The following is a 20,562-nucleotide window of genomic DNA, read 5'->3' as shown; positions in this document are numbered from 1 at the left end:
GTCAAACATAGATTATTACTTATTTTTATTGCAGTTTGTAACAGTGCCGCATACTGCACTAGGAAGTAAACAAAACTGCGATATCAACGAAAGAAGGGTTTTAAACTACGGAAGCCCTGAAGCGCACTGTGAAATAATAATAAAAAAAAAAAAAAATAATTGACGAGGTGAATATTTTTTGGTGATTTTTTTTTTTAGTGCCTTCAAATATTTTTCACTCTCTCAAATATTTGTTTTCGCTCTCAAAAAAATACAATTTTGTCATCTTTAACCTTGTAAGATTTCAGGCTTACTGATAGTGGCACCTGGTGGCCGAGGTTGGTACCGCATGCTAATTGTTAACTAGCAAGCAAAAAATAAAATAACCTCTTCAGGAGAAAAAAAGAAAAATGTAGAATTTTTTTTCTCGAGAGAATTTCAATTTTTTAGATAAAAAAAAAGAAATACATTTTGAGATACATTTTTTTTTTGAGTGAGAATTTTTATTTAAATTTTTTCTTTTTTGAGAGAGAGACAAATATATTTATAGGACATAGGCTTTGGAAGGCACTAAGTCTCCTTAAAAAAAAAATCACCTATTTCACAGTGCGGTTCAGGGCTTCCGTATTAAACAGCGCTAATAAAAAGAGATGTAAACACAAATAACATTAAGAAAAATATAGCGAGAGAAATTCGTTGTTGATCAACGCATAAATGTTTATCGGCCATTGCGGTGCGTTTTCAAATCTAGCGCCATGAGCGAATCAAATCGTTTGATTCCGTTGACAAAAAAAAAAAAAGACTCGTTCAGTGACTCTATCTATAGGTTACATCATTAAACCACTAGGTGGCGAGTGAGGTGGAGAGAACTCCAAAAGCAGGCGGGGAAACTCCAGAAGGGGACGGAGTTTCTCTAGAAGGGGGTTGGGCCTACTCCAAAAGGAGGTGGCTCTTCCACCCAAGGTTTGTGTTGGATTTGGGGCTTTGTACATGGTCTTTGCTGGTGGGTTGGAGCTCGGCCTGCATCTACATCCTTTACAATGTCTATTATAAGTGAATCACTGAATCATTCAATGAACAGATTAGTTAAAAAAACACTGAATCATTCAGGACCAAGACAAGATTTACTTTGAAGTTCCTAAGTCTCTTTAAAGACTGCAAGGTTGATGTGAAAAAGGTTTTATTATTATTTGACTAAACGATAAAGACTACGGCTATCAGGTGATTTATTTATTTTTCGCTCAACATCTGACAAAATAATGAATTCAGTTTTTCACTGATGAAAAAAGCATTTGTTTGCCAACCTGAACAGCTGCGTCCTCCCAACTGTTCTTCACAACAACAAACAACACTTGGACACCGATTACTTTGAATAAGAGAAGACTTTAATAACCCTTTAAGCTCGGATGGGCCCATGAGAAAACAAAAATGTGTCAAAATATAAACAACCACAGTCTTGACCAACACACAATAGGTGTCGTTTGAAAGATTAGGAGCTCTACTTTATAATGCATGTAAACATTATGACCAAAACTGAACATGTGCTTTGAAACTTGCTGACAAATCACCAAAATATAGTGAGTAATATACAAGTATATATCTTTGATGTTTACGTAGGTGTTGTTTAAATGCTGCGTTTTCACTTATAACTTCACGAAATATAAACGGAACATAAAGTATCACATATGATTTTTTAGAGTCTGTGATTATCTTTCAATCGAGCCCACACACAAGATAATCAGATGTATAGATCATTAGATAATCCACATGAAGCACAATGTTACATATGACCACCAGGAGATGGCGCCAAACACATGACACAGACTCAATGATGACTCAAATGACACAGAATGAAACTCATTCTGTGAAATCTCATGACTAAAATCATGTCTGCATGCTATGCAAACCTTTAGTCATTGTTGTGTTTGCATGTGTAATTAGTTAATTAATCTTTAATTAACTAATTTAAAGTTCATTAATTAATATTTTGGACACTATGATAAATCGTGTTTGTAATGTCGTAACTTTTGATTGCTTTGTCGTATCAACACACATTTTTTCTCTGATATAGTTGACACAACTGGGAACAAAACAAAAGCATTTTTTCAGAGCCGCATTATTTACACCACGATGTCAAATCAGAACAAGAAGAAAAAAGTACATTTTCGGCTCAATTTATAATTTTTTTTCAGCAGTTTTGTCAGCCGGGAGTCTCAGAATGCATCAATCTTTATCATTAAAAGTTTTCTTTACAATGACATCAAACTCTTTGTTTTTTTAGTTATAAGCCTTTAATTTGGGGTACGCCACAGAAACAAGAAATCTTTAAAAACACCTTCAGAGCTTAAAGATCCACTAAGTTATTTTTGATGTCATGCTGGCTCATACTATTCTATACTAGTCTATACTAGTTTATACTATTCAGTAATATTCTATACTATTCTATAATATTCTATAATATTCTATACTATTCTATAATATTACATACTAGTCTATTCTATACTATACTATTCTATAATATTACATACTAGTCTATTCTATACTATACTATTCTATAATATTCTATACTAGTCTATACTATTCAATAATATTCTATACTATTCTATAATATTCTATACTAGTCAATTCTATACTATACTATTCTATAATATTCTATACTAGTCTATACTATTCAATAATATTCTATACTATTCTATAATATTCTATAATATTCTATACTATTCTATATTATATACTAGTTACTATTCTATATACTATACTATTCTATATAATATTCTATACTAGTCTATACTATTCAATAATATTCTATACTATTCTATAATATTCTATAATATTCTATACTATTCTATATTATATACTAGTCTATTCTATACTATACTATTCTATAATATTCTATACTAGTCTATACTATTCAATAATATTCTATACTATTCTATAATATTCTATAATATTCTATACTATTCTATAATATTATATACTAGTCTATTCTATACTATTCTATACTAGTCTATAATATAATATTCTATACTATTCTATAATATTCTATACTATTCAATAATATTCTATACTATTCTATAATATTATATACTAGTCAATTCTATACTATACTATTCTATAATATTCTATACTAGTCTATACTATTCAATAATATTCTATACTATTCTATAATATTCTATACTATTCTATACTATTCTATAATATTATATACTAGTCTATTCTATACTATACTATTCTATAATATTCTATACTAGTCTATACTATTCAATAATATTCTATACTATTCTATACTATTCTATAATATTATATACTAGTCTATTCTATACTATACTATTCTATAATATTCTATACTAGTCTATAATATAATATTCTATACTATTCAATAATATTCTATACTATTCTATACTAGTCTATACTATTCAATAATATTCTATACTATTCTATAATATTCTATACTAGTCTATAATATTCTATAATATTATATACTAGTCTATTCTATACTATAATATTCAATAATATCCTATACTAGTCTATAATATTCTATACTAGTCTATAATATTATATACTAGTCTATTCTATACTATTCTATAATATTCTATACTAGTCTATAATATTCTATAATATTCTATACTATTCTATTCTATAATATTCTATACTAGTCTATAATGTTCTATACAAGTCTATACTATTTAATAATATTCTATACTAGTCTATAATATTCTATACCAATCTATAATATTCTATACTATTCTATAATATTCTATACTAGTCTATTCTATACTATACTATTCTATAATATTCTATACTAGTCTATAATATTATATACTAGTCTATTCTATACTATACTATTCTATAATATTCTATACTAGTCTATAATGTTCTTTAATATTCTATAATATTCTATACAAGTCTATACTATTCAATAATATTCTATACTATTCTATAATATTATATACTAGTCTATTCTATACTATACTATTCTATAATATTCTATACTAGTCTATACTATTCTATAATATTATATATACTAGTCTATTCTATACTATACTATAATATTCTATACTATTCTATAATATTCTATAATATTCTATACTATTCTATAATATTATATACTAGTCTATTCTATACTATACTATTCAATAATATTCTATACTAGTCTATAATATTCTATACTAGTCTATTCTATACTATTCTATAATATTCTATACTATTCTATTCTATAATATTATATACTAGTCTATTCTATACTATATTATAATATTCTATACTAGTCTATAATATTCTATACTAGTCTATTCTATACTATTCTATAATATTCTATACTAGTCTATAATATTCTATACTAGTCTATACTAGTCTATAATATTATATACTATTCTATACTATACTATACTATAATATTCTATACTATTCTATAATATTATATACTATTCTATACTATTCTATACTAGTCTATACTATTCAATAATATTATATTCTAGTCTATAATATTCTATAATATTCTATACTATTCTATAATATTATATACTAGTCTATACTATTCTATAATATTCTATACTATTCTATACTAGTCTATACTATTCAATAATATTATATTCTAGTCTATAATATTCTATACTATTCTATACTATTCTATACTATCCTACTTTTATAATTCTATACTACTCCAGCCACTTTGAGAACTTGTCTGTGCAACACTGCAGATATTGTTGACTTATGTATGACAAATTGCTTGCTATTTTCCATATTTGTAAGTCGCTTTGGATAAATAACAAATGACTAAATGTAAATGTACATGGAAGTGCTTGGCGACATGTGCGGCTCCCATTCGGTGAGGTTTCGATCAGGACATCTTTAGCAATGGGACGGATGTTTCTTCATTGAAGTTCACGCTGAGCAGGTGTCACAGCAAGTAACACAGCTGTATAATTGCCCACAAAGTTGTTTTTCATGCGTCCCACTGGCAGAACACCCAAAAGTTTGTATTTGTTCCAGGAGTGAACGTCTGATTTGAATGTTTATTTGATATCTCAGCAGCTTTACTGGCCAGAACTGCTGGGAGCAGATGAATAAAACTCTTAAATGCACTGATAATTCTAGAACAGTCTTAGAGTTTTTTAGAAACAGATGGGGAGTTCAGCGTGACACCACTCGACGGGAGAAGCACAAACATCTTGTACTAAACATCCAGTACTCAAGTATGTCAAAATACGTCAGAATGCAACTTGTGAGGCAACACAAGTACAAGTTGCATTTTCAGTGTTGCCAGATGCGGCACTACAGCAGACATTAGCATAACATTTCTTCTTCATGCACATTTTCTGCTTTCAGACCAACAACTGTTACGGTACAATAAATGTTAGAGAATGTATTTTCTGTAATAGTTTTGCGTTCCCTCGCCATAAGTTTTGCTTTCCCTCGCCATAAGTTTTGCTTTCACTCGCCATAAGTTTTGCTTTCACTCGCCATAAGTTTTGCGTTCCCTCACCATAAGTTTTGCGCTCCCTCACCATAAGTTTTGCTTTCACTCGCCATAAGTTTTGCTTTCACTCGCCATAAGTTTTGCGTTCCCTCACCATAAGTTTTGCGTTCCCTCGCCATAACTTTTGCGCTCCCTCACCATAAGTTTTGCGTTCCCTCACCATAAGTTTTGCGCTCCCTCACCATAAGTTTTGCTTTCACTCGCCATAAGTTTTGCTTTCACTCGCCATAAGTTTTGCGTTCCCTCACCATAAGTTTTGCGTTCCCTCACCATAAGTTTTGCTTTCACTCGCCATAAGTTTTGCTTTCACTCGCCATAAGTTTTGCTTTCACTCGCCATAAATTTTGCGTTCACTCGCCATAAATTTTGCTTTCCCTCGCCATAAGTTTTGCTTTCACTCGCCATAAGTTTTGCGTTCACTCGCCATAAATTTTGCGTTCACTCGCCATAAATTTTGCTTTCCCTCGCCATAAGTTTTGCTTTCACTCGCCATAAGTTTTGCGTTCCCTCACCATAAGTTTTGCGTTCCCTCGCCATAACTTTTGCGTTCACTCGCCATAAGTTTTGCGTTCACTCGCCATAAATTTTGCGTTCCCTCACAGCAAGTTTTGCATTCAAACGCAATACATTTTGTTTTTCGTTCCCTCGCCCTAAGTTTTGCGTTCCCTTACCATAAGTTTTGCGTTCACTCGCCATAAATTTTGCGTTCCCTCACAGCAAGTTTTGCATTCAAACGCAATACATTTTGTTTTTCGTTCCCTCGCCCTAAGTTTTGTGTTCCCTCGCCATAAGTTTTGCGTTCCCTTAACATAAGATTTGCGTTCCCTCACCATAAGTTTTCCGTTCCCTCGCCATAAGTTTTGCATTCCCTCGCCATAAGTTTTGCATTCAAACGCAATACATTTTGTGTTCCCTCGCCATAAGTTTTTCGTTCCCTCGCCATAAGTTTTTCGTTCCCTCGCCCTAAGTTTTGCGTTTCCTCCCCATAAGTTTTGCGTTCCCTCGCCATAAGTTTTGCGTTCCCTCGCAATACGTTTTGCGTTCCCTCGCAATAATTTTTGCATTCAGTCGCAATAATTTTTGCATTCAGTCGCAATAGTTTTGCGTTCAGTTGCCATACGTTTTGCATTGACTCGCCATAAGATTTGCGTTCCCTAGTAATTAGTTTTGCGTTCCCTCACCATAAGTTTTGCGTTCCCTAGTAATTAGTTTTGCGTTCCCTCACCATAAGTTTTGCGTTCCCTCACCATACGTTTTGCGTTCCCTCGCCATAAGTTTTGCGTTCCCTAGTAATTAGTTTTGCGTTCCCTCACCATAAGTTTTGCGTTCCCTCACCATATGATTTGCTTGCCTCCGCAACTAGTTTACATAGTAAACCCATAATAATACTGGGGAATAATACCATGATATTTGAAGTAAAATGATAGTTACCACAAGATTATCCATGGTTAAAATCTACAGTATAGTAAAATCATGTTTAATATATGGATACAGTATTATGTATTAAAACCATGGTGTCGGTAAGCCTAAAACAATCATAGTTACTAAAATATCACTATAGAAAAAACATGTATGTTACTACAGTCTACAATACTGGCAGCACTTTATTATAATATCACATTTGTTAACATTAGCTAAAGAATTAGGTATAATATATCAATTTTTACTATATTTTTTCATCTTTGTTAATGTTAGTTAATAAATATAAACATTTTTATTGTTAAAGTTAGTTCTTAGTACAAAGACTAATGTTAAATAACACAACTTTTGATTTAAAAAAATCATATGTTGAAATCAACATTAATCAAGAAGAATAAATGCTGTAAAAGTTTCATTCATTGTTAGTTCATTGTTAACTATTGTTGTTTACTAATGTTAACACATCTAACCTAACCCAACCAACATTGAAGGGTAGGAAAGAGAAAGGACTTCGAACATTTGGAAGAATTTGTATGAACTTGTGCCTTTGTACTTTTGCTTGAGAAAGATAAAACATAGATGAGAGGGGTCACCAAAGAACAGAGAGAACTAAATATGTAACAACGTGTATAACACCTCTTTCCAAAGCGTTGCATAACAACCTCCAATGAGAGAATGAGTTTGTTCTGATCAATTGTTTGTGCGATACGTAATGTGACGTTTCTTTTGACTAATTTCGGGACTTCTGCTGTGAACTCTCCAGGCCGTGTTGTAAAATAAAACTTTTAAAATGAGAAAATCAGACTCCAAGTTAAAGGGACAGTACACCCAAAAATGAAGATTCTCTCATTATTTACTCACCCTCATGCCATCCCAGATGTGTGACTTACTTTCTGTTGCAGAACACAAATGAAGATTTTTAGATAAAAGCAAAAAGCGAGGTTACAGTGAAGCCCTTACAATGGAAGTGAATGGGGCCAATGAAAGTATCTAATCATAAACATAAGAAATATATAACACACATCACCTTTAAACATGCACAATGAGACCATGAGCTTGCAGTGTGTTGCAATGTTTTGTGTTCCCTCGCAATAGTTTTGCGTTCCCTCGCGATAAGTTTTGCGTTCCGTCGCAATAATTTTTGCATTCCCTCCATCGCAATAGTTTTGTGTTCCTTCGGAATAGTTTTTCGTTCCCTCGGAATAGTTTTGCGTTCCTTCGCAATAATTTTTGCATTCTCTCCCTCGCAATAATTTTTGCATTCCCTCCCTTGCAATTATTTTTGCATTCCCTCCCTCGCAATAATTTTGTGTTCCTTCGGAATAGTTTTGCGTTCCCTCGCAATAATTTTGTGTTCCTTCGGAATAGTTTTGCATTCCCACCCTAGCAATAATTTTTGCGTTCCCTCCCTCGCAATAAATTTTGCATTCCTTCGGAATAGTTTTGCGTTCCCTCGCAATAAGTTTTACGTTCCCTCGCAATAATTTTGCATTCCCTCCCTAGCAATCATTTTTGCATTCCCTCCCTCGCAATAGTTTTGTGTTCCCTTGCAATAAGTTTTGCATTTCCTCCCTCGCAATAATTTTTGCATTCCCTCCATCGCAATAGTTTTGCGTTCCCTCGCAATAAGTTTTACGTTCCCTCGCCCTAAGTTTTTCGTTCCCTCGCCCTAAGTTTTGCTTTCCCTCGCCATAAGTTTTTCGTTCCTTCGCCCTAAGTTTTTCATTCCCTCGCCATAAGTTTGCTTTCACTCGCCCTAAGTTTTGCGTTCCCTCGCCCTAAGTTTTTCGTTCCCTCGCCATAAGTTTTGCTTTCCCTGGCCATTAGTTTTGCGTTCCCTCGCCCCAAGTTTTGCGTTCCCTCGCCCTAAGTTTTGCGTTCCCTCGCCCTAAGTTTTTCATTCCCTCGCCATAAGTTTTGCTTTCCCTCGCCATTAGTTTTGCGTTCCCTCGCCCCAAGTTTTGCGTTACCTCGCTATAAGTTTTGCGTTCCCTCGCCCTAAGTTTTGCGTTCCCTCGCCTTAAGTTTTTCGTTCCGTTCCCTCGCCCTAAGTTTTGCTTTTCCTCGCCGTACGTTTTTCGTTCCCTCGCCGTAAGTTTTGTGTTCCCTCGCTATAAGTTTTGTGTTCCCTCACCATAAGTTTTGCTTTCACTCCCCATAAGTTTTGCGTTCCCACACCATAACTTTTGCGTTCCCTCACCATAAGTTTTGCGTTCCCTTACCATAAGTTTTGCGTTCCCTCGCCATAAGTTTTGCGTTCCCTCACCATAAGTTTTGCGTTCCATCGCCATAACTTTTGCGTTCCCTCACCATGAGTTTTGCGTTCCCTCGCCAAAAGTTTTGCGTTCCCTCACCGTAAGTTTTGCGTTCCCTTACCATAAGTTTTGCGTTCCCTCACCATAAGTTTTGCGTTCCCTTACCATAAGTTTTGCGTTCCCTCACCATAAGTTTTGCGTTCCCTCGCCATAAGTTTTGCGTTCCCTTACCATAAGTTTTGCGTTCCCTCGCCATAAGTTTTGCATTCAAACGCAATACATTTTGTGTTCCCTCGCCATAAGTTTTGCGTTTCCTCCCCATAAGTTTTGCGTTCCCTCGCCATAAGTTTTGCGTTTCCTCGCCATAAATTTTGCGTTCCCTCACCATGAGTTTTGCGTTCCCTCGCCAAAAGTTTTGCGTTCCCTCACCATAAGTTTTGCGTTCCCTTACCATAAGTTTTGCGTTCCCTCACCATAAGTTTTGCGTTCCCTCGCTATAAGTTTTGCGTTCCCTTACCATAAGTTTTGCGTTCCCTCGCCATAAGTTTTGCATTCAAACGCAATACATTTTGTGTTCCCTCACCATAAGTTTTGCGTTCCCTTACCATAAGTTTTGCGTTCCCTCACCATAAGTTTTGCGTTCCCTCGCCATAAGTTTTGCATCCCTTGCCATAAGTTTTGCATTCCCTCGCCATAAGTTTGCATTCAAACGCAATACATTTTGTGTTCCCTCGCCATAAATTTTGCGTTTCCTCCCCATAAGTTTTGCGTTCCCTCTCCATAAGTTTTGCGTTCCCTCACAGCAAGTTTTGCATTCAAACGCAATACATTTTGTGTTCCCTTGCCCTAAGTTTTTCGTTCCCTCGCCATAAGTTTTGCTTTCCCTCGCCCCAAGTTTTGCGTTCCCTCGCCCTAAGTTTTGCGTTCCCTCGCCCTAAGTTTTTCATTCCCTCGCCATAAGTTTTGCTTTCCCTCGCCATTAGTTTTGCGTTCCCTCGCCCCAAGTTTTGCGTTACCTCACCATAAGTTTTGCGTTCCCTCGCCCTAAGTTTTTCTTTCCCTCGCCCTAAGTTTTGCGTTCCCTCGCCCTAAGTTTTTCGTTCCGTTCCCTCGCCCTAAGTTTTGCTTTCCCTCGCCGTACGTTTTTCGTTCCCTCGCCCTAAGTTATTCATTCCCTCGCCATAAGTTTTGTGTTCCCTCGCTATAAGTTTTGCGTTCCCTCACCATAAGTTTTGCTTTCACTCGCCATAAGTTTTGCGTTCCCACACCATAACTTTTACGTTCCCTCACCATAAGTTTTGCGTTCCCTTACCATAAGTTTCGTTCCTCAAAGTTTTGCGTTCCTCACCATAAGTTTTGCGTTCCCTTACCATAAGTTTTCTGTTCCCTCACCATAAGTTTTGCGTTCCTTACCATAAGTTTTGCGTTCCCTCACCATAAGTTTTACGTTCCTCGCCATAAGTTTTATGTTCCTTACCATAAGTTTTGCGTTCCCTCGCCATAAGTTTTGCATTCAAACGCAATACATTTTGTGTTCCCTCGCCATAAGTTTTGCGTTTCCTCCCCATAAGTTTTGCGTTCCCTCGCCATAAGTTTTGCGTTCCCTCACCATAAGTTTTGCGTTTCCTCGCCATAAATTTTGCGTTCCCTCACCATGAGTTTTGCGTTCCCTCGCCAAAAGTTTTGCGTTCCCTCACCATAAGTTTTGCGTTCCCTTACCATAAGTTTTGCGTTCCCTCACCATAAGTTTTGCGTTCCCTCACCATAAGTTTTGCGTTCCCTTACCATAAGTTTTGCGTTCCCTCGCCATAAGTTTTGCATTCAAACGCAATACATTTTGTGTTCCCTCACCATAAGTTTTGCGTTCCCTTACCATAAGTTTTGCGTTCCCTCACCATAAGTTTTGCGTTCCCTCGCCATAAGTTTTGCGTTCCCTTGCCATAAGTTTTGCGTTCCCTCGCCATAAGTTTGCATTCAAACGCAATACATTTTGTGTTCCCTCGCCATAAATTTTGCGTTTCCTCCCCATAAGTTTTGCGTTCCCTCTCCATAAGTTTTGCGTTCCCTCACAGCAAGTTTTGCATTCAAACGCAATACATTTTGTGTTCCCTCGCCCTAAGTTTTTCGTTCCCTCGCCATAAGTTTTGCTTTCCCTCGCCATTAGTTTTGCGTTCCCTAAGTTCTTCCTCGCCCTAAGTTTTGCGTTCCTCAGCCCTAAGTTTTTCATTCCCTCGCCATAAGTTTTGCTTTCCCTCGCCATTAGTTTTGCGTTCCCTCGCCCCAAGTTTTGCGTTACCTCGCCATAAGTTTTGCGTTCCCTCGCCCTAAGTTTTTCTTTCCCTCGCCCTAAGTTTTGCGTTCCCTCGCCCTAAGTTTTTCGTTCCGTTCCCTCGCCCTAAGTTTTGCTTTCCCTCGCCGTACGTTTTTCGTTCCCTCGCCCTAAGTTATTCATTCCCTCGCCATAAGTTTTGTGTTCCCTCGCTATAAGTTTTGCGTTCCCTCACCATAAGTTTTGCTTTCACTCGCCATAAGTTTTGCGTTCCCACACCATAACTTTTGCGTTCCCTCACCATAAGTTTTGCGTTCCCTTACCATAAGTTTTGCGTTCCCTCGCCATAAGTTTTGCGTTCCCTCACCATACGTTTTGCGTTCCATCGCAATACATTTTGTGTTCCCTCGCCCTAAGTTTTTCGTTCCCTCGCCCTAAGTTTTGCGTTTCCTCCCCATAAGTTTTGCGTTCCCTTACCATAAGTTTTGCGTTCCCTCACCATAAGTTTTGCGTTCCCTTACCATAAGTTTTGCGTTCCCTCACCATAAGTTTTGCGTTCCCTCGCCATAAGTTTTGCGTTCTCTTACCATAAGTTTTCGTTCCTAGCCATAAGTTTTGCATTCAAGCGCCAATACATTTTGTGTTCAGCTCAGCCATAGGTTTTTACGCTTTCCTCCCCATAAGTTTTACGTTCCTCTCCATAAGTTTTGCGTTCCCTCACAGCAAGTTTTGCATTCAAATGCAATACATTTTGTGTTCCCTCACCCTAAGTTTTTCGTTCCTCAGCCCTAAGTTTTGCGTTTCCTCCCCATAAGTTTTACGTTCCCTCGCCATAAGTTTTGCGTTCCTCGCTAATCGTTTTGCGTTCCATCGCAATAATTTTTGCATTCAGTCGCAATAATTTTTGCATTCAGTCACTAATAGTTTTGCGTTCAGTTGCCATACGTTTTGCATTGACTTAGCCATAAGATTTGCGTTCCCTAGTAATTAGTTTTACGTTCCCTCACCATATGTTTTGCGTTCCTCGCCATAAGTTTTACGTTCCTTACCAAAGTTTTACGTTCCTCATCATAAGTTTTTTCATTCAAGCGCAATACATTTTGTGTTCCCTCGCCATAAGTTTTGCGTTTCCTCCCCATAAGTTTTGCGTTCCCTCTGCATAAGTTTTGCGTTCCCTCACAGCAAGTTTTGCATTCAAACGCAATACATTTTGTGTTCCCTCGCCCTAAGTTTTTCGTTCCCTCGCCATAAGTTTTGCTTTCCCTCGCCATTAGTTTTGCGTTCCCTCGCCCCAAGTTTTGCGTTCCCTCGCCCTAAGTTTTGCGTTCCCTCGCCCTAAGTTTTTCATTCCGTTGCCATAAGTTTTGCTTTCCCTCGCCATTAGTTTTGCGTTCCCTCGCCCCAAGTTTTGCGTTACCTCGCCATAAGTTTTGCGTTCCCTCGCCCTAAGTTTTTCATTCCCTCACCCTAAGTTTTGCGTTCCCTCGCCCTAAGTTTTTCGTTCCGTTCCTCGCTCTAAGTTTTGCTTTCCCTCGCCGATGCGTTTTCGTTCCTCGCCTAAGTTATTCATTCCCTCGTCATAAGTTTTCGTTCCCTCCCCATAAGTTTTACGTTCCTCGCCATAAGTTTTGCATTCAAGCGTAATACATTTTGTGTTCCTCGCCATAAGTTTTGCGTTTCCTCACCATAAGTTTTGCGTTCCTCCATAAGTTTTCGTTCCTCACATAAGTTTTATGCTCCCTCACAGCAAGTTTTGCATTCAAATGCAATACATTTTGTGTTCCCTCGCCCTAAGTTTTTCGTTCCCTCGCCCTAAGTTTTGCGTTTCCTCCCCATAAGTTTTGCGTTCCCTCACCATAAGTTTTGCGTTCCCTCGCCATAAGTTTTGCGTTCCCTTACCATAAGTTTTGCGTTCCCTCGCCATAAGTTTTGCATTCAAACGAAATACATTTTGTGTTCCCTCGCCCTAAGTTTTTCGTTCCCTCGCCCTAAGTTTTGCGTTTCCTCCCCATAAGTTTTGCGTTCCCTCGCCATAAGTTTTGCGTTCCCTCGCAATACGTTTTGCATTCAAATGCAATACATTTTGTGTTCCCTCGCCCTAAGTTTTTCGTTCCCTCGCCCTAAGTTTTGCGTTTCCTCCCCATAAGTTTTGCGTTCCCTCGCCATAAGTTTTGCGTTCCCTCGCAATACGTTTTGCGTTCCATCGCAATACATTTTGTGTTCCCTCGCCCTAAGTTTTTCGTTCCCTCGCCCTAAGTTTTGCGTTTCCTCCCCATAAGTTTTGCGTTCCCTTACCATAAGTTTTGCGTTCCCTCACCATAAGTTTTGCGTTCCCTTACCATAAGTTTTGCGTTCCCTCACCATAAGTTTTGCGTTCCCTCGCCATAAGTTTTGCGTTCCCTTACCATAAGTTTTGCGTTCCCTCGCCATAAGTTTTGCATTCAAACGCAATACATTTTGTGTTCGCTCGCCATAGGTTTTGCGTTTCCTCCCCATAAGTTTTGCGTTCCCTCTCCATAACTTTTGCGTTCCCTCACAGCAAGTTTTGCATTCAAATGCAATACATTTTGTGTTCCCTCACCCTAAGTTTTTCGTTCCCTCGCCCTAAGTTTTGCGTTTCCTCCCCATAAGTTTTGCGTTCCCTCGCCATAAGTTTTGCGTTCCCTCGCAATACGTTTTGCGTTCCATCGCAATAATTTTTGCATTCAGTCGCAATAATTTTTGCATTCAGTCGCAATAGTTTTGCGTTCAGTTGCCATACGTTTTGCATTGACTCGCCATAAGATTTGCGTTCCCTAGTAATTAGTTTGCGTTCCCTCACCATATGTTTTGCGTTCCTCGCCATAAGTTTTGCGTTCCCTTACCATAAGTTTTTCATTCAAACGCCAATACATTTTGTGTTCCTCGCCATAAGTTTTGCGTTTCCTCCCCATAAGTTTTGCGTTCCCTCTCCATAAGTTTTGCGTTCCCTCACAGCAAGTTTTGCATTCAAACGCTAATACATTTTGTGTTCCTCAGCCCTAAGTTTTTCGTTCCCTCGCCATAAGTTTTGCTTTCCCTCGCCATTAGTTTTGCGTTCCCTCGCCCCAAGTTTTGCGTTCCCTCGCCCTAAGTTTTGCGTTCCCTCGCCCTAAGTTTTTCATTCCCTCGCCATAAGTTTTGCTTTCCCTCGCCATTAGTTTTGCGTTCCCTCGCCCCAAGTTTTGCGTTACCTCGCCATAAGTTTTGCGTTCCCTCGCCCTAAGTTTTTCATTCCCTCACCCTAAGTTTTGCGTTCCCTCGCCCTAAGTTTTTCGTTCCGTTCCCTCGCCCTAAGTTTTGCTTTCCCTCGCCGTACGTTTTTCGTTCCCTCGCCCTAAGTTATTCATTCCCTCGTCATAAGTTTTGCGTTCCCTCCCCATAAGTTTTGCGTTCCCTCGCCATAAGTTTTGCATTCAAACGCAATACATTTTGTGTTCCCTCGCCATAAGTTTTGCGTTTCCTCACCATAAGTTTTGCGTTCCCTCGCCATAAGTTTTGCGTTCCCTCGCCATAAGTTTTGCGTTCCCTCACAGCAAGTTTTGCATTCAAATGCAATACATTTTGTGTTCCCTCGCCCTAAGTTTTGCGTTTCCTCGCCATAAGTTTTGCGTTCCCTCGCCATAAGTTTTGCGTTCCCTCGCAATACGTTTTGCGTTCCCTCGCAATAATTTTTGCATTCAGTCGCAATAATTTTTGCATTCAGTCGCAATAGTTTTGCGTTCAGTTGCCATACGTTTTGCATTGACTCGCCATAAGATTTGCGTTCCCTAGTAATTAGTTTTGCGTTCCCTCACCATATGTTTTGCGTTCCCTCGCCATAAGTTTTGCGTTCCCTTACCATAAGTTTTTCATTCAAACGCAATACATTTTGTGTTCCCTCGCCATAAGTTTTGCGTTTCCTCCCCATAAGTTTTGCGTTCCCTCTCCATAAGTTTTGCGTTCCCTCACAGCAAGTTTTGCATTCAAACGCAATACATTTTGTGTTCCCTCGCCCTAAGTTTTTCGTTCCCTCGCCATAAGTTTTGCTTTCCCTCGCCATTAGTTTTGCGTTCCCTCGCCCCAAGTTTTGCGTTCCCTCGCCCTAAGTTTTGCGTTCCCTCGCCCTAAGTTTTTCATTCCCTCGCCATAAGTTTTGCTTTCCCTCGCCATTAGTTTTGCGTTCCCTCGCCCCAAGTTTTGCGTTACCTCGCCATAAGTTTTGCGTTCCTCGCCCTAAGTTTTCATTCCCTCACCCTAAGTTTTGCGTTCCCTCGCCCTAAGTTTTTCGTTCCGTTCCCTCGCCCTAAGTTTTGCTTTCCCTCGCCGTACGTTTTTCGTTCCCTCGCCCTAAGTTATTCATTCCCTCGTCATAAGTTTTGCGTTCCCTCCCCATAAGTTTTGTGTTCCTCGCCATAAGTTTTGCATTCAAGCGCAATACATTTTGTGTTCCCTCGCCATAAGTTTTATGTTTCCTCACCATAAGTTTTGTGTTCCTCGCCATAAGTTTTGCGTTCCTCGCCATAAGTTTTGCGTTCCCTCACAGCAAGTTTTGCATTCAAATGCAATACATTTTGTGTTCCTCAGCCCTAAGTTTTTCGTTCCTCAGCCCTAAGTTTTTGCGTTTCCTCCCCATAAGTTTTACGTTCCTCGCCATAAGTTTTACGTTCCCTCGCAATACGTTTTGCGTTCCCTCGCAATAATTTTTGCATTCAGTCGCAATAATTTTTGCATTCAGTCGCAATAGTTTTGCGTTCAGTTGCCATACGTTTTGCATTGACTCGCCATAAGATTTGCGTTTCCTAGTAATTAGTTTTGCGTTCCCTCACCATAAGTTTTGCGTTCCCTCGCCATAAGTTTTGCGTTCCCTAGTAATTAGTTTTGCGTTCCCTCACCATAAGTTTTGCGTTCCCTCGCCATAAGTTTTGCGTTCCCTAGTAATTAGTTTTGCGTTCCCTCACCATAAGTTTTGCGTTCCCTCACCATAAGTTTTGCGTTCCCTAGTAATTAGTTTTGCGTTCCCTCACCATAAGTTTTGCGTTCCCTCGCCATAAGTTTTGCGTTCCCTAGTAATTAGTTTTGCATTCCCTCACCATAAGTTTTGCGTTCCCTCACCATATGATTTGCTTGCCTCCGCAACTAGTTTACATAGTAAACCCATAATAATACTGGGGAATAATACCATGATATTTGAAGTAAAATGATAGTTACCACAAGATTATCCATGGTTAAAATCTACAGTATAGTAAAATCATGTTTAATATATGGATACAGTATTATGTATTAAAACCATGGTGTCGGTAAGCCTAAAACAATCATAGTTACTAAAATATCACTATAGAAAAAACATGTATGTTACTACAGTCTACAATACTGGCAGCACTTTATTATAATATCACATTTGTTAACATTAGCTAAAGAATTAGGTATAATATATCAATTTTTACTATATTTTTTAATCTTTGTTAATGTTAGTTAATAAATATAAACATTTTTATTGTTAAAGTTAGTTCTTAGTACAAAGACTAATGTTAAATAACACAACTTTTGATTTAAAAAATCATATGTTGAAATCAACATTAATCAAGAAGAATAAATGCTGTAAAAGTTTCATTCATTGTTAGTTCATTGTTAACTATTGTTGTTTACTAATGTTAACACATCTAACCTAACCCAACCAACATTAAAGGGGAGGAAAGAGAAAGGACTTCGAACATTTGGAAGAATTTGTATGAACTTGTGCCTTTGTACTTTTGCTTGAGAAAGATAAAACATAGATGAGAGGGTCACCAAAGAACAGAGAGAACTAAATATGTAACAACGTGTATAACACCTCTTTCCAAAGCGTTGCATAACAACCTCCAATGAGAGAATGAGTTTGTTCTGATCAATTGTTTGTGCGATCACGTAATGTGACGTTTCTTTTGACTAATTTCGGGACTTCTGCTGTGAACTCTCCAGGCCGTGTTGTAAAATAAAACTTTTAAAATGAGAAAATCAGACTCCAAGTTAAAGGGACAGTACACCCAAAAATGAAGATTCTCTCATTATTTACTCACCCTCATGCCATCCCAGATGTGTGACTTACTTTCTGTTGCAGAACACAAATGAAGATTTTTAGATAAAAGCAAAAAGCGAGGTTACAGTGAAGCCCTTACAATGGAAGTGAATGGGGCCAATGAAAGTATCTAATCATAAACATAAGAAATATATAACACACATCACCTTTAAACATGCACAATGAGACCACGAGCTTGCAGTGTGTTGCAATGTTTTATGTTCCCTCGCGATAGTTTTGCGTTCCCTCGCGATAAGTTTTGCGTTCCATCGCAATAGTTTTGCATTAGTTTTGCGTTCGCTCGAAATAGTTTTGCGTTCCCTCACAGCAAGTTTTGCATTCCTTCGTAGTAAGTTTTGCGTTCCGTCGCAATAGTTTTGCGTTCCGTCGCAATAGTTTTGCGTTCCGTCGCAATAGTTTTGCGTTAGTTTTGCGTTCGCTCGAAATAGTTTTGCGTTCCCTCACAGCAAGTTTTGCATTCCTTCGTAGTAAGTTTTGCATTCCGTCGCAATAGATTTGCGTTCGCTCGAAATAGTTTTGCGTTACCCTTGCAATAATTTTTGCATTCCCTCCCTCGCAATAGTTTTGCGTTCCTTCGGAATAGTTTTGCATTCCCTCGGAATAGTTTTGCGTTCCCTCGCAATAAGTGTTGCGTTCCCTTGCAATAATTTTTGCATTCCCTCCCTCGCAATAGTTTTGTGTTCCTTCGGAATAGTTTTGCGGTCCCTCGCAATAATTTTTGCATTCCCTCCCTCGCAATAATTTTGCATTCCCTCCATTGCAATTATTTTTGCATTCCCTCCCTCGCAATAATTTTGTGTTCCTTCGGAATAGTTTTGCGTTCCCTCGCAATAATTTTGCGTTCCTTCGGAATAGTTTTGCATTCCCATCCTAGCAATAATTTTTGCATTCCCTCCCTCGCAATAAATTTTGCATTCCTGCGGAATAGTTTTGCGTTCCCTCCCTCGCAATAATTTTTGCATTCCCTCCAGTGCAATAATTTTTGCATTCCCTCCATCGCAATAGTTTTGTGTTCCTTCGGAATAGTTTTTTGTTCCCTCGGAATAGTTTTGCGTTCCTTCGCAATAATTTTTGCATTCCCTCCCTCGCAATAATTTTTGCATTCCCTCCATTGCAATTATTTTTGCATTCCCTCCCTCGCAATAATTTTGTGTTCCTTCGGAATAGTTTTGCGTTCCCTCGCAATAATTTTGCGTTCCTTCGGAATAGTTTTGCATTCCCACCCTAGCAATAATTTTTGCATTCCCTCCCTCGCAATAAATTTTGCATTCCTGCGGAATAGTTTTGCGTTCCCTCGCAATAAGTTTTACGTTCCCTCACAATAATTTTTGCATTCCCTCCATCGCAATACTTTTGTGTTCCTTCAGAATAATTTTGCGTTCCCTCACCCTAAGTTTTTCGTTCCCTCGCCATTAGTTTTGCGTTCCCTCGCCATTAGTTTTGCGTTCCCTCGCCCTAAGTTTTTCCGTTCCCTCGCCCTAAGTTTTTCGTTCCCTCGCCCAAAGTTTTTCGTTCCCTCGCCCTAAGTTTTGCTTTCCCTCGCCATAAGTTTTGCTTTCCCTCGCCATAAGTTTTGCGTTCCCTCGCCATAAGTTTTGCGTTCCCTCGCCCTAAGTTTTGCTTTCCCTCGCCATAAGTTTTGCTTTCCCTCGCCATAAGTTTTGCGTTCCCTCACCATAAGTTTTGCTTTCCCTCGCCATAAGTTTTGCGTTCCCTCGCCCTAAGTTTTGCTTTCCCTCGCCATAAGTTTTGCTTTCCCTCGCCATAAGTTTTGCGTTCCCTCGCCATAAGTTTTGCGTTCCCTCACCCTAAGTTTTGCGTTCCCTCACCATAAGTTTTGTGTTCCCTCACCATAAGTTTTGCTTTCACTCGCCATAAGTTTTGTGTTCCCTCACCATAAGTTTTGCGTTCCCTCGCCATAAGTTTTGCGTTCCCTCACCATAAGTTTTGCTTTCACTCGCCATAAGTTTTGTGTTCCCTCACCATAAGTTTTGCTTTCACTTGCCATAAGTTTTGTGTTCCCTCGCCATAAGTTTTGCGTTCCCTCACCATAAGTTTTGCTTTCACTTGCCATAAGTTTTGTGTTCCCTCGCCATAAGTTTTGCGTTCCCTCACCATAAGTTTTGCTTTCACTCGCCATAAGTTTTGCGTTCCCTCACTATAAATTTTGCTTTCACTTGCCATAAGTTTTGCGTTCTCACCATAAGTTTTGTTTCACGTTCCCTCACCATAAGTTTTGCTTTCACATTTGCTAAGCCATAAGTTTTGCGTTCCCTCACCATAAGTTTTGCTTTCACTTCGCCATAAGTTTTGCGTTCCCTCACCATAAGTTTTGCTTTCACTTGCCATAAGTTTTGCAGTTCCCTCACCATAAGTTTTGCTTTCACTCGCCATAAGTTTTGTGTTCCCTCACCATAAGTTTTGCTTTCACTCGCCATAAGTTTTGCGTTCCCTCACTATAAATTTTGCTTTCACTTGCCATAAGTTTTGTGTTCCCTCGCCGTAAGTTTTGCGTTCCCTCACCATAAGTTTTGCTTTCACTCGCCATAAGTTTTGCGTTCCCTCACCATAAGTTTTGTGTTCCCTCACCATAAGTTTTGCTTTCACTCGCCTTAAGTTTTGTGTTCCCTCACCATAAGTTTTGCGTTCCCTCGCCATAAGTTTTGCATTCCCTCACCATAAGTTTTGCTTTCACTTGCCATAAGTTTTGTGTTCCCTCGCCATAAGTTTTGCGTTCCCTCACCATAAGTTTTGCTTTCACTCGCCATAAGTTTTGTGTTCGCTCACCATAAGTTTTGTGTTCCCTCGCCATAAGTTTTGCGTTCCCTCACCATAAGTTTTGCGTTCACTCGCCATAAATTTTGCGTTCCCTCACAGCAAGTTTTGCATTCAAACGCAATACATTTTGTGTTCCCTCGCCATAAGTTTTTCGTTCCCTCGCCCTAAGTTTTTCATTCCCTCGCCATAAGTTTTGTGTTCCCTCGCTATAAGTTTTGCGTTCCCTCACCATAAGTTTTGCGTTCCCTTACCATAAGTTTTGCGTTCCTTCGCCATAACTTTTGCGTTCCCTCGCCAAAAGTTTTGC

The sequence above is a fragment of the Xyrauchen texanus genome, chromosome 15, assembly GCF_025860055.1.
Source record: "Xyrauchen texanus isolate HMW12.3.18 chromosome 15, RBS_HiC_50CHRs, whole genome shotgun sequence".
In the NCBI taxonomy this organism is placed as follows: domain Eukaryota; kingdom Metazoa; phylum Chordata; class Actinopteri; order Cypriniformes; family Catostomidae; genus Xyrauchen; species Xyrauchen texanus.
Note: the sequence above shows the minus strand (reverse complement) of the source record.